At 44.1% G+C, this 13,575-nt stretch overlaps 1 long non-coding RNA gene across 1 annotated transcript; it reads left to right on the top strand.

Annotated features, from left to right (window-relative positions):
- On the top strand, positions 289–12,163 carry LOC110260138. The gene is made up of 3 exons (XR_002342988.1): positions 289–412; positions 9,175–9,286; positions 11,920–12,163. It is a non-coding gene; the product is annotated as an uncharacterized LOC110260138 (long non-coding RNA).

Raw genomic sequence — 13,575 nt, 5'->3', positions numbered from 1 at the left:
GCCTCAGAGCGCCCACCCCAACGGCACTCACCCGGAGCCTGTGGCCCCTTATTCAGTCTGCTTTGCAGAGGACATTTAATCTGTTTTAGTCTAAAGGTGACAGAGACCAGGACCCTGGTCTTTCCCTGCAAACATGACCAGTTGTGCCAGTTGTACGCACAGAGAAGCTTTAAGTAAACATCACCCGGCTGGCCCCACCCCCTGCTTCCTCGGAGGCCTGCCAGATCCCACCCTATAGCCCAGCCCAAAGAGGGGACAGAGGGAGGCGCCAGAGCCAATCCCGGGTGGCGCTTCTCCAGGGGACTAGAAGGACTACTCCTTTCAGGCAGGGCCAAAAGGCATTTCCTGTTTCAAAGAAAAGAGGCTTATTGTGGAGAGGTATAGAGCGGCTTAGCACCAGCCAGAAGAAGAGGTAAATATAAAGTAAATCACGAAATGCAACTTAACTTTCTCTTGAAATGTAAACTAGCTTTAAAAATCCTTGGGATGTGCTTCTGGGCACAGCTCATTTCTTGAGATGGGTGGAACCGAGAGAGGCCGCCTGGGTGAGAGGGGCATGGGTTCGGTGTGGCTGGCCCTGAGCATGTGCGGGAGCGTAGGGAGAATGGAGGCATTAAGAGGCAAAAAGGTTTTCCAAGCTCTTTGGTGACAACTGACTGCCCTTTCCTCTGTTCCTGGACTTTTCATCTCACAAACCTGACCACAAAGGCTCACAGGGCAGCCCTGACCTTTTAGGAGCAGAATGATCAGGAACTGAATTGCCAAACTTTTCGAAATTAATGCTCAGTTTGCTAAGCTCTTGCTCCCCAGACTTTGGCTGGGCCAGCCTAGGATTGAGGTGTTAGTGCCTGTTTGAGAAGGCTGGTCCTCCTAACCCTAGTTCAAAGCTTGTCCTGGTTCCTTCCGGGGTGTCGGGCTCATGGAATCTCCTGTTTTCAGCAACTCTAATTTAAATCGGTCTCTTCAGAATTCCTGCTATGGTGCAGTGGGTTAAGAATCTGGTATTGCTGCAGCTGTGGCATAGGTCACAACTGTGGCTCAGATTCGATCCCTGGTCCAGGAACTTCCATATGCTATGGGTGTGGACATTTGAAAAAAAAAAAAAAAATCATCCCTTTCAGCAGGGGCAGCTGCAACGCCCATACACTGGAGGGCCCTTTGCTGGGGGATGAAGGATGAATGGGTGAAAGAGAGGCCACCAGTGCCAGTGAGGGCTGGGAATTAAAAGATCACTGATGAACCAAGATCTGCTTAGGGTCGGAATGACTTGGGTCCCTGAGGGAGAAGGGAGGGAAAGGTAGTAGGAGGCGGAGAAGAGCCGTCAAAGGAGCCCAGGCCTGTCAGCCTCCAGCTCTCAGAGGCGGGAATGAGGATGTCCAGGGGAGAGGAAGGCAGTGTGAAGCGAGGCCCGGGGAAGTGGGAATGACTGAGGAAATGACTGGCATGCAGGGTGGTGCCAAGTGCACATCTGGAAGGGAGCCCTTGAAGTTTTATTGGTACCAGTCCTAATGATTGTGTGATTTTCCCCATCAGCGCTTGGAAGCCCCGGTGGGGGGGGGGGGTACCAGCCCTCCAGAACAGAAGAGGAGAGAAGCTGATTGCACACTCTCTTTCTGTTGTTGTTGGTTTTTTTTTTTTTTTTTTGGTCTTTTTAGGGCTGCACCTATGGCATATGGACGTTCCCAAGCTAGGGGTCTAATCAGAGCTACGGCCGCCAGCCACAGCCACAGCAATGCTGGATCTGAGCCTCATCTGCAACATACACCACATTACAGCAATGCTGGATCCTTAACCCAACGAGCAAGGCCAGGGATCGAATCCATATCCTCATGGGTACTAGTTGGGTTCGTTACCACTGAGTCACAATGGTACCTGTACACTCTCTTTCTAAGAGATTACTGACACTGTGAGAAACTCATTCCAGAGTTTTCAGGGTCTCTGCATTTTATGCATGAACAGACCAATTTGTAATACTACCTGGTTGTAGGAGTTCCTGTTGTGTTCTAGCGAAAACAAATCCAACTGGGAACCATGAGGTTGAGGGTACGATCCTTGGCCTCATTCAGTGGGTTAAGGATTTGGCAATGCTGTGAGCTGTGGCGTAGGTTGCAGACGCAGCTCAGATCTTGCATTGCTGTGGCTATGGTGTAGGCCAGCAGCTGTAGCTCTGATTCGACCCCTAGCCTGGGAACGTCCATATGCCGCAGGTGCAGCTCTAAAAAGCCAAAAAAATCCAAAACCAAAACCAAAACCAAAACAAACAAGCCAACCAAAAAAAAAACCAAAACAAACAAAAACAAAACAAAAAAACTACCTGGTTGTATTTGTTAGACTTCTTCAGAGAAACAGAGCCAGTACACACACACACACACACACACACACACACACACACACACACACTCTTACACAAATTTATTATGAGGAATTGACTCACTCAATTATGGAGATGAAGAAGTCCCATGATCTGCCATCTGCAAGTGGGAGACCCAGGGAAGCCAATGGTGTAAAGCTGAGGGCCACAGAAAATGAAATGAGATACTTAGGCAATAAAGCAGGAAAGAAAAGGGGTAAATTCTTTTTTTTTCTCTGCCTTTTGTTTTTTGGGGTCCTCAATGGATTGGATGATGCACATCCACTTTGGGGATTGTAATCTTCATTATTGAGTCCACCAATTAAATTGCTAATCTCATCCACAAACACCCTGACAGAAATTCTATTTGATCTGGGTACCTCATGGCCAATGACACATAAAATTAACCAGCACCATGGACATGCTGATAAATTATACAAGTTTATACATGAATAAATCAAAATGACCCTTGTCAAGTGGCTTAACAGTGACCTCCTGTGACTGTTCTTTCTTTCTTTCTTTTGTCTTTTTAGGGTGGAACCCATGGCATATGGAGGTTCCCAGGCTAGGGATCGAGTCGGAGCTATAGCTGCCGGCCTACACCACAGCCACAGCAACATCAGAGGAGAGATGCTTGTCTGCAGCCTGTGCCACAGCTCACGGCAACTCTGGATCCTTAACCTTCTGAGCAAGGCCAGGGATCGAACCTGCGTCCTCATGGATGCTAGTCAGATTCATTTCTGCTGAGCCACAATGGGAACTTCCTGTGACTGCTCTTTTTATTTTTAAAAAATTATTGGAGTATTGGTGACTTACAACATTGTGTTAGCTTTAGGCTTACAGCAAAGTGAATCAGTTATACGTATACATATATCCATTACTTTTCAGATTCTTTTCCCATATAGGTTACACACTGTTGAGTAGATTTCCCGATGTTTTATAGTAGGTCTTTCTTACTTTTCTATTTTATATATAGTAGTGTGTATATGTTAACTCCAACCTCCTAATTTATTCCAACCCCCAACATTTTTCCTTTGGTAACTGTAAGTTTGGTTTTGGAAACTTTGAGTTTGTTTCTGTTTTGTGAGAAAGTTCTTTTGTGTCATTTTAAAATCAGATTCTGCTAGGAGTTCCCGATGTGGCACAGCAGAAATGAATCTGACTAGGAACCATGAGGTTTTGGGTTTGATTCCTGGCCTTGCTCGGTGGGTTGAGGATCTGGTATTGCTGTGAGCTTGTGGTGTAGGTCGCAGACATGGCTCGGATCCTGAGTTGCTGTGGCTCTGGCGTAGGCCAGCAGCAACAGCTCCGATTAGACCCCTAGCCTGGGAACCTCCATATGCCACAAGTGCGGCCCTGTAAAGACAAAAGACAAAAGAAAAAAAAAATAAAAAATAAAATTAGATTCCACTTTAGTGACTTCATATGATATTTTTCTTCCTCTGACTTCACTTAATATGATAATCCCTTGGTCTACACATATTGCTACAAATGGCGTTATTCTTTTAATGGCTGAGTAGTATTCCACTGCATATATATACCACATCTTCATCCATTCCTCTGACAGTGGACATTTAAGTTGCTTCCTTGTCTTGTTTATTATAAATGGTACTGCAGTGAACATCTGGGTGCATTATCTTTTTAAATTATTATTTTCTCTGTGTATATGCCTAGGAGTGGGATTGCTTGATCATGTGATAGTTCTATATTGTCAAAATGACTGTCACCCAAAGCAGTCTAAAGATTCAGTGCAATCCCTGTTAAATTACCAATGACATTTTCCATGACCATTCCTGACAAGGTAGTGAGCAGTGTGATAAAAGGCACTGATGGGTCTGCTGTGCTGAGTCTCTCCTAGACTTCACCCTGGCCGTGACCCGTGATTCTGGCTCCTGCCTTTCTTCCCATGCTTCTGCCTCTGGCCATTCACCTCTAACACTCGGCTGTATGAAGCCGCAGGGTCTTCAGGGTTGGTCTTTTTCTTCCATATGAAGAGCTCGAGCTATTTCCTGGTCCTAGAAAATTTCTTCTCTTTTCTCTGAGTGGAAGAACCATTCATCTTGATTCAACTTAATTGACAGCAATTCCAGAAAGGCTTTTGCCAGGTAAGGTCATGAGTTTCTTCCTCTGTACTCTCCAGCGCCTCCAATACATCTCACTTATGGCGTTTATCATTTCGTTGTGTAAGTCTGTGTGTGTGCAGATTTCTCATGAGACTCTAAGCTCCCTGAGTCAGATGAATTCATTTCATTACCGTGTTTGAGCATTGACCGTCATCTTTATGTGTCATGTCTTTTTGTTTTTTATTTTATTTTATTTTTTGTCTTTTTAGGGCTGCACCCATGGCATATGGAGGTTCCCAGGCTAGGGGTCTGATTGGAGCTGTAGCCGCCGGCCTACACCTGAGCTATAGCAACTCGGGATCTGAGCCACATCTATGACTTACACCACAGCTCACGGCAACGCCGGATCCTTAACCCGCTGAGCAAGGCCAGGGATCGAACCCGCAACCACATGGTTCCTATCTGATTCATTAACCACTGAGCAATGCTGGGAACTCCTGTCATGTCTTTTTTGAATCAGTGACTGACATCTGTTAAGCCCAAAGTTTTGGAGTGTTGTTCTGGTTTGTGTAATTCTGGATGGTTCTGATAGTTTTCTCGATTAAAAAAAAAAAAGCCTTGGTACTGTCTCTGATGAGGACAGGTAATAAGCATTCACTAAACCTAATGAGCATCTTGGTGGAGATTAAAGACTGGGTAGGGGTTTTTCCAGGCTATACATACAATTTAAATTTAAATATTTATTTTACACTGATTTGTTTAGAAGTTGTTTTCTTAGGAGCAAGCACTAAGCCATGCATATTTCCATTGTCAAAAGGAAAGATAAAATACCCATGAAATGCAAAAGGCCCTTCAACTTCCTGGCAAGCTGCCTCTCATCTCCCCCATGGAGGCCTTTGCTCACTTCTTGTCTTGCAGGTGCTATTGTTTCCTCATCCTTGTTCTACCTGTTTCTCCATCTCTTAGGTCATGTTTTGAGTATAGAACATATTTTATTCTTTCCTCTTCAAAGATTTAAAATATTTTTTTATTATAGTTGACTAGCAGTACTCTGCAAAGATTTTTTTTTTTGTACTGTAACAGCAATTCATGTTCACTGTAAAAATGTGCCAAGTGCAAAATGGTATAAAGAAGCAGGAACAGAAAAACCTCATTCGCATACTCCTGGCAATCACTATTTTGTTTCTTTCAATTTGATTTTCTTTATGTTTTTGATATAGTTGAATTACACTACACAGGTCCTCATCTGTGCAATAATGATAGTTTAGATGGTTTCTAAAATATTTTCCTGAAGCTCTGATGTCCACAACTCCTCTATTACCTAGAGACAAAGGTCCACCTGGGACACACAGCTGCTTCTTTATCTATTTCTATTCATCATTCCTTTTAGCAAGAACATAAAGGTAAAAAACTTGATTCTAAGTCCTCATAGATTTAAGATCACATTTCATTGATTCTAAGATTAAAAAATATTTTATTGGAGTTCCCGTCATGGCTCAGTGGTAACGAATCTGACTAGCATCCATGAGGACACAAGTTCAGTCCCTGGCCTCACTAAGTGGATTAAGGATCTGGTGTTGCCGTGAGCTGTGGTGTAGGCTGTCAGCTGCAGCTCTGATTTGACCCCTAGCCTGGGAATTCCATATGCCACAGGTGCAGCCCTAAAAAGCAAAAACAAAACAAAACAAAACAAAAAAACAACAGAAAAGAAATATAGTATTAGCTTTACAGAAAGAAATAAGAAGCACTACTATAAAGGTAAACAGATCACAAGATGAATTCACATTTCAGAAACATTAAAAAAAATCTAAACCATGACAACAAACAAAACCCAGGAACCTTAGAATTGAGAAAATAGGACAATTGCCTTTGGTCAGTGGGTGAAGAAAAAACCAGAACATGAACTTCCATCTGCCTCCGGGTTAACCGAAATAAAACAAACAACAATCCAAAGCTTTATGTTTTTTTTTTTTTTTTTTCCTGATTGCAAAAGTAACACCTGTTGGAAGCAAACTATATGTCCGTCAGCTGATGAATGGATAAACAAAAAGGGGTATATCTGTAAAATGGAATATTATTCAGCCATAAAAGAGAATCAGGGGCTGATATATGTTACAACATATATGAACTTAAAAAGCATGTGAAGTGACAAAAGCCAGACACAAAAGGCCACATATTATATGATTCTAGCAAAGAGAATGTGTTCCTCGTACTTCAATACCCCAATTCAGACCTTTTGCCAAGCAGTCAGTCTCCTGTCTAGGGTTATAAGTCAGGCCATAGGCCCCTGGCAGTCAGGCAAAGGCAAGGGGCTGACGTTCTTACCATGGTTCAATGTGCAGATTTTAGTTTAGCCCCTGGTTTGGGGTCTGCATTTTACCCACGCCTTCCTGGAGGGGTCCAGGGGTCTTTAATCTGTGTGTTCACTTTCTCTAGGGACTAAACTTCCTGGAGAGGGGGGAAGGGCTGCCATGTTTGCCTGCCTGAGGAAGGGGTCTTTGCAGGTTTAAAGGGTTCCATTTATGGACTTTCCACCAATGTCTCTGATTTAGGGCCATAGTTTTTCCCTCATTCAGTGGTAAGAAGTGCTTTCATTTCCTGAGCTTTTTTTTTTTTTTTTTTTTTTTTTTTTTTTTTTTTTTTTTGTCTTTTTGCTATTTCTTTGGGCCGCTCCCGCGGCATATGGAGGTTCCCAGGCTAGGGGTCGAATAGGAGCTGTAGCCACTGGCCTATGCCAGAGTCACAGCAACGCGAGATCCGAGCCACGTCTGCAACCTACACCACAGCTCACAGCAACGCCGGATCCTTAACCCACTGAGCAAGGGCAGGGACTGAACCCGCAACCTCATGGTTCCTAGTCGGATTCGTTAACCACTGCGCCACAATGGGAACTCCCCATTTCCTGAGCATTTTAAAAGTTCTGCTTAGAAAATATCTTGCTTCTAATTGGTACTCTTTCTTCAGGTACTTATGTTTCTCCTCTGCCTCATCAGTTATCTTCTTCTACTGGCTTTATTATGATTTATGTTACAGATGGCTCTTAATTTTATCAAAAGTGGAGTTTGCATTTTTTTCATTCTTATTGTTTTAAGGTGCTTTCTGAGAAGAAAAAGAGGAAGGAATGCTTTGAGACAATAATCTTTTTTTTTTTTTTTGTCTTTTTGCCATTTCTTGGGCCGCTCCCATGGCATATGGAGGTTCCCAGGCTAGGGGTCTAATTGGAGCTGTAGCTGCCGGCCTATGCCACAGCCACAGCAACTCGGGATCTGAGCCGAGTCTGCAACCTACACCACAGCTCATGGCAACACCAGATCCTTAACCCACTAGCAAGGCCAGGGATTGAACCCGAAACCTCATGGTTCCTAATTGGATTCGTTAACCACTGAGCCACGACGAGAACTCCCCTTTAGACAGTTATCTTAAACCTCAAAATTTTCTAGGCATTACATTTTCTTTTTCTTTTTACGGCCGCACCTACAGCATATAGAAGTTCCTGGTCCAGGGGTTGAACTGGAGATGCAGCTTCGGCCTATGCCAAATGGGCTTTACCTTTTATGTAGTTAGAGATGTTGGTTTTGGAGTTGGTGGCACAGTGGGTTAAAGATTCAGCATTATCACTGCTGTGCCCTGGCCCAGGAATTTCTCTGCATGCTGTGGGGCATAGCCAAAAACAAACAAACAAACAAACTAAAAAAAACCCAACAAAAGTTCTCATCATGGCTCAGCAGAAATGAATCTGACTAGTATCCATGAGCATGCTGGTTCGATCCCTGGGCTTGCTCAGTGGGTTAAGGATCTGGTGTTGCCGTGAGCTGTGGTGTAGGTCACAGACTTGGCTCAGATCCTGCATTGCTGTGGCTGTAGCGTAGGTCAGCAGCTGCAGCTTTGATTCACCCCCTAGCCTGGGAACTTCCATGTGCTGTGGGTGTGGCCCTAAAAAGCAAAAAAAAAAAAAGAAGAAATGTTTGTATTTTTCTTTATTGCTGTAATCCTCAACCTGCCAGTGTAGGATAATCACTAGGAAGCTTTAAAAAAAATACCAATGCCAGAGTTCCCGTCATGGCTCAGAGGAAAGGAATCTGACTAGCACCCATGAGGACACAGGTTCAATCCCTGGCCCCAGTCAGTGGGTTAAGGATCCAGCATTGCTGTGGTTGTGGGGTAGCCTTGCAGCTGTAGTTCCGATTCAACCCCTAGCCTGGGAACATCCATATGCCACAGGTGTGGACCTAAAAAGACAAAAATAAATAAAGAAATAATGCCTTCAAAATAAAAAAAATTACGAGTTCTTTAATAATGTCACAGATTAATTCAGACCCCTGGGAATGGACCAAGGCCCTAATAACTCTGAGGCACAGATTGGGGTGAGATTTGAGATTTCTGCCATAAGATTCCCCATACTCTCATTTTTTTTTTTTTTTTTTTTTTGTCTTTTTTTTTGTTATTTCTTTGGGCCGCTCCCGCGGCATATGGAGGTTCCCAGGCTAGGGGTCTAATCGGAGCTGTAGCCACTGGCCTATGCCAGAGCCACAGCAACGTGGGATCCAAGCCGCGTCTGCAACCTACACCGCAGCTCACGGCAACGCCGGATCGTCAACCCACTGAGCAAGGGCAGGGATCAAACCCGCAACCTCATGGTTCCTAGTCGGATTCGTTAACCACTGCGCCACGATGGGAACTCCACATACTCTCATTTTTAAAGGCTGGAAAGTCTTTTCTAAACCTGAGGTTTATACATTTCTTCCACCTTTTTTCCCTTAGGTGTATTCTTTTGTAACCAGGATTCTCCAGAGAAACAGAATGGATAGAATGACTGGAATAGAATGAGAGCGCGGTAATCGTAAGGAACTGGCTTACATGATTATGGAGGCTGGTAAGTCCAAAAGCTTTGGCTTTGGTGTTCCAGTTTGAGTCTCAAGGCTGGAAGACTGCTGGAAAAGCCAGTATTCCAGTTCAAAGATCCATCAGGCAAGAGTTTCTGTTCTTGCTAGGGGGAGGGTGAAATCTTTCATTCTATTCAGGCCTTTAACTGATTGGATGAGGCCCATTCACGTTAGGGAGGGTAGTCTACTTTCCTCAGTCCACCGATTTAAATGTTAATCTTATCCACAAACACCCTCACAGTAACACCAAGAATAATGTTTGGTGAGATGTCTGGGCAACCGATGACCCTGTCAAATTGACACATAAGGAGTTCTGTTGTGTGGCTCAGTGCTTAACGAATCCAACTAGGAACCATGAGGTTGCAGATTTGATCCCTGGCCTTGCTCAGTGGGTTAAGGATCTGGCATTGCTGTGTGCTGTGGTATAGGATGCAGACGTGGCATTGATGTGGCATTGCTGTGGCTGTGGCATAAGCCAGCAGCTGTAGCTCCGATTGGACCCCTAGCCTGGGAGCCTCCTTATGCCACAGGTGTGGCCCTAAAAAGACAAAAAGACACACACACACACACAAAATTGACACAAAAATTAACCATCACACTAGGTTTGATTTTATTTTTTTTTTCCATTTAAATCTTTAGTCATTCTGGAATTGACCTTGGGTTTTGTTTGTTTGTTTGTTTTGCTAGGTAAGAAGTAGACATTTAAAAAGATACACATTCCATAGACATCAAAAGGCCACAGGAGGGGGATGTGCCTGGGCTGTGGGATGGAAATTCTGTGAAATCAGATTGTTATGATCATTATACAACTACGGATGTGATAAATTCATTTGAGTAATAAAAAATTAAAAAAAATTAAATGCCTTCTAAATTATATTAGTTTACATATGAATAAAAATTATTTGTAAAAAAAAAAAAAAAGGCCACAGGAGCCTGTGATTGACTTTGATAATATGGTGCACGGTCCTTACCTAAATCAAAATTTATTTTACAAATAGCTAACTAATTATCTCATTACTCTATATTGATCATTTCTTTCCATTTCCATTGATTTATGTTTCAGTTTAGCTCAACAGATCCTTTTTCTTTACCTTAAAATTCTTCTCTTTCTTTCTTTCCTTTCTCCCTCCCTCCTTCCCTCCCTTCCTTCTTTTTTTCTCGCTCCCTCCCTCCTTTCCTTCCTTCTTTTTTCTTTTTTTGCTTTTTAGGACCGCACGGTGGCATATGGAGGTTCCCAGGCGAGGAGTCCAATTGGAGCTACACCACAGCCATAGCAATGCCAGATCCGAGTCTCGTCTGCGATCTACACCACAGCTTATGGCAATGTTGGATCCTTAACCCACTGAACAAGGCCGGGGATCGAACCCGAGTCCTCATGGACACTAGTCAGATTCGTTTCCGCTGAGCCATGACAGGAATTCTTTCTTTCTTTCCCTCTTTCTTTCTTTCTTTCTTTCTTTCTTTCTTTCTTTCTTTCTTTCTTTCTTTCTTTCTTTCTTTCTTCCTTCCTTCCTTCCTTCCTTCCTTCCTTCCTTCCTTCCTTCTTTTGTGGCTATACCCACGGCATATGGAAGTTCTGGAGCCAAGAACTGAATTCGGGCTGTAGCTGTGGCAATGCTGGATACTTTAACCCACTGCACTAGGCCCAGGATCAAACGCTCACCTCTACAGTGACCTGGGCCCCTGCAGTTGAATTCTTAATCCACCGCACCACAGTGGGAACTCCATGTTTCGTTCATATAGACTTTTTCTAGGCTATTTTGCCTCATGTCATGGCCCATGCCTTGAAGAAGAAGAAAAATTCTACAGGAGAGTAAAATAAACAAAACCAAACCACAAAATTTAATCTCTGGCAGGGCACCATTCTGCTGGGCACTCCAGCCACAAGATGCAGTATCATTAGTAACTTGACTTTGTATGTTCCAGAGAAGCAAGTATCTGGATGGACTGGGTTTTTGTATCATATCATAGGGTTTGACTTTGGAAGACAAGTAGTGGGAGTCCAGGAGGAACATTTGAAAAATACAGGACATAAATTTGGTGGTGAAAAGAGTAGCCTAAGATGGGGTTCCTGTTGTGGTGCAGCAGAAACGAATCTGACTAGTATCTATGAGGATGTGAGTTTGATCCCAGGCCTCGCTCAGTGGGTTAAGGATCTGGCATTGCCGTGAGCTGTGGTGTAGGTTGAACATGCGGCTCTGATTCCACATTGCTGTGGCTGTGGTGTAGGCTGGCAGCTGTAGCTTGGATTTGACCCCTAGCCTGGGAACTTCCATATGCTGCAGGTGCAACCCTAAAAAGCCAAAAAAAAAAAAAAGCGTAGCCTAAGAACTTGTTTGGGGATCAGCACAGTTATCAGGTTACTTGATATCTTCATTTCTGGATCTGTGAAATGGGCTTTACTTCTCTAACGCCCTCCCTGTGGCACGTGGAAGACTGAGAGAACATTTGCAAGGCATTCTGAATTCTTTCAAGAGGAGCCAAAGAGGACTACAAGACTTTTATTCATTAAATACAAAAACCTTTCATCCCCCACCCTACCTGAAGACCTTGGTTAGACAGAAATAATGTAGTGACTGTGTTGCAACATGTTTTTCCTCTGGTCTGTTTCTTATTCCTCCAGAGTAAGAGGCATGGACGTTTCAACCTCAACTGAAGGCATTGATTGGGAGGGTTTCTCCCAGAGTTGGCCCACTTGGAAACCAGGTAATCTGAGCTGGAGGAAAAAAGGCACCCCCCCACCCCAGAGCTGGTGAGCACACACAATACAAAGCTTTTAACTCAGATCAGAGTGTTCAGTTGTTGGCCTTTCTACAGGGGGCGGAGCTGGGGGGCTGGAGGCAGTTGAGATCGGTTGGAAAGGGGATAGTGGGAATGTGCTTACTTTTCCTCAGAGGGAAGAGGTTGTTGGAGTGGAGGTGGGGGTGGAGGAAATTGGCCAAAATGGGAAAGAAGGAGCTAGAGAGGGGGTGGGGTGTGCTGGGAGGGTACTTGAGAGTTATCAGAAGCCGAGGCCTCTTTTCATGGAAGCCTGGTTGTTGAGTTGGTTGAAGTGTTTTTCCAAACTCTAAACCCTCGTCACTCAGGACTGTGGCTTCAGGAACCATCCAACTACTGCTTTGCCCTTGTGAGTAAATGGCCAATTATCTTAAACTGTTAAAAGAGCCCAGAAGTCTCAAATAAGGGTCAGTTCCCCAAAGGCTGGGAATGAGCTGACCCAATTTTAAAAAGTTCCAGGCATAAAGCTGAAGAAAGCATGGCTTTGTGTGGGTGTGTTAAGTGTGGGGGAACTATTTTTTGTAAAAAAAATAGCTATATTGAGGGAGTTCCCATTGTGGCCCCAGCTGGTTAAGAACCCAACAGAGGAGTTCCTGTCGTGGCGCAGCAGAAACGAATCAGACTAGGAACCATGAGGTTTTGGGTTCGACCCCTGGCCTCACTCCATGGGTTAAGGATCTGGCGTTGCTGTGGCTCTGGTGTAGACCAGCAGCTGTTGCTCTGATTAGACCCCTAGCCTGGGAAACTCCATATGCCGTGGGTGTGGCCCTAAAAAGACAAAAAGACAAAAAAAAAAAAAAAAAAAAAAAAAAGAACCCAACAGAGTGTCCATGAGGATGTGTGTTCCCTGAGATCAGTGGGTTAATAATCTGGCATTGCTGCAAGCTGCAGTGGGTTGAAGTTGCAGCTTGGATCTGGTGTAGCCCTGGCATGGTATAGGCTGGTAGCTGCAGCTCTGATTCGACCCCTTGCTTAGGAACCTCCGTATGTGTAGGTGCAGCTGTAAAATGGGATAAACAAACAAAAAACAGCTATATTGAGATTTAATTCACAAACCATATAATATACCCATTTAAAGTATACATTCACTGGCCTTTATGTGCACAGTTGTACAACCATCATCACAGTGAATTTTAGAACATATTATCACCTCAAAAAGAAACCTGTATTCTGAAGCAATTACCTCTTCTCCCTATCCCAGCCCAGCCCTAAACAGCCACCTTCTGCCTCTATAGATTTCCCTATTGTGGACTTTCTTTCTTTCTTCTTTTTAGGGCCACACCCAAGGCACATGGAAGTTCCCAGGCTAGAGGTCAAATCAGAGCTATAGCTGCTGGCCTACACCACAGCCACAGCAACGTGGGATCTGAGCCGCATCTGCGACCTACACCACAACCTAAGGCAATCTTGGATCCCTGATCCAGTGAGCAAGACTAGGGATCGAACCTGCATCCTCATAGATACTTGTCAGATTTATTTCTGTTGCGCCACAGTGGGAACT

The sequence above is a fragment of the Sus scrofa genome, chromosome 3 (assembly GCF_000003025.6).
Source record: "Sus scrofa isolate TJ Tabasco breed Duroc chromosome 3, Sscrofa11.1, whole genome shotgun sequence".
NCBI lineage: Eukaryota > Metazoa > Chordata > Mammalia > Artiodactyla > Suidae > Sus > Sus scrofa.
Note: the sequence above shows the minus strand (reverse complement) of the source record. Positions and strands in the feature narration are given on the sequence as shown.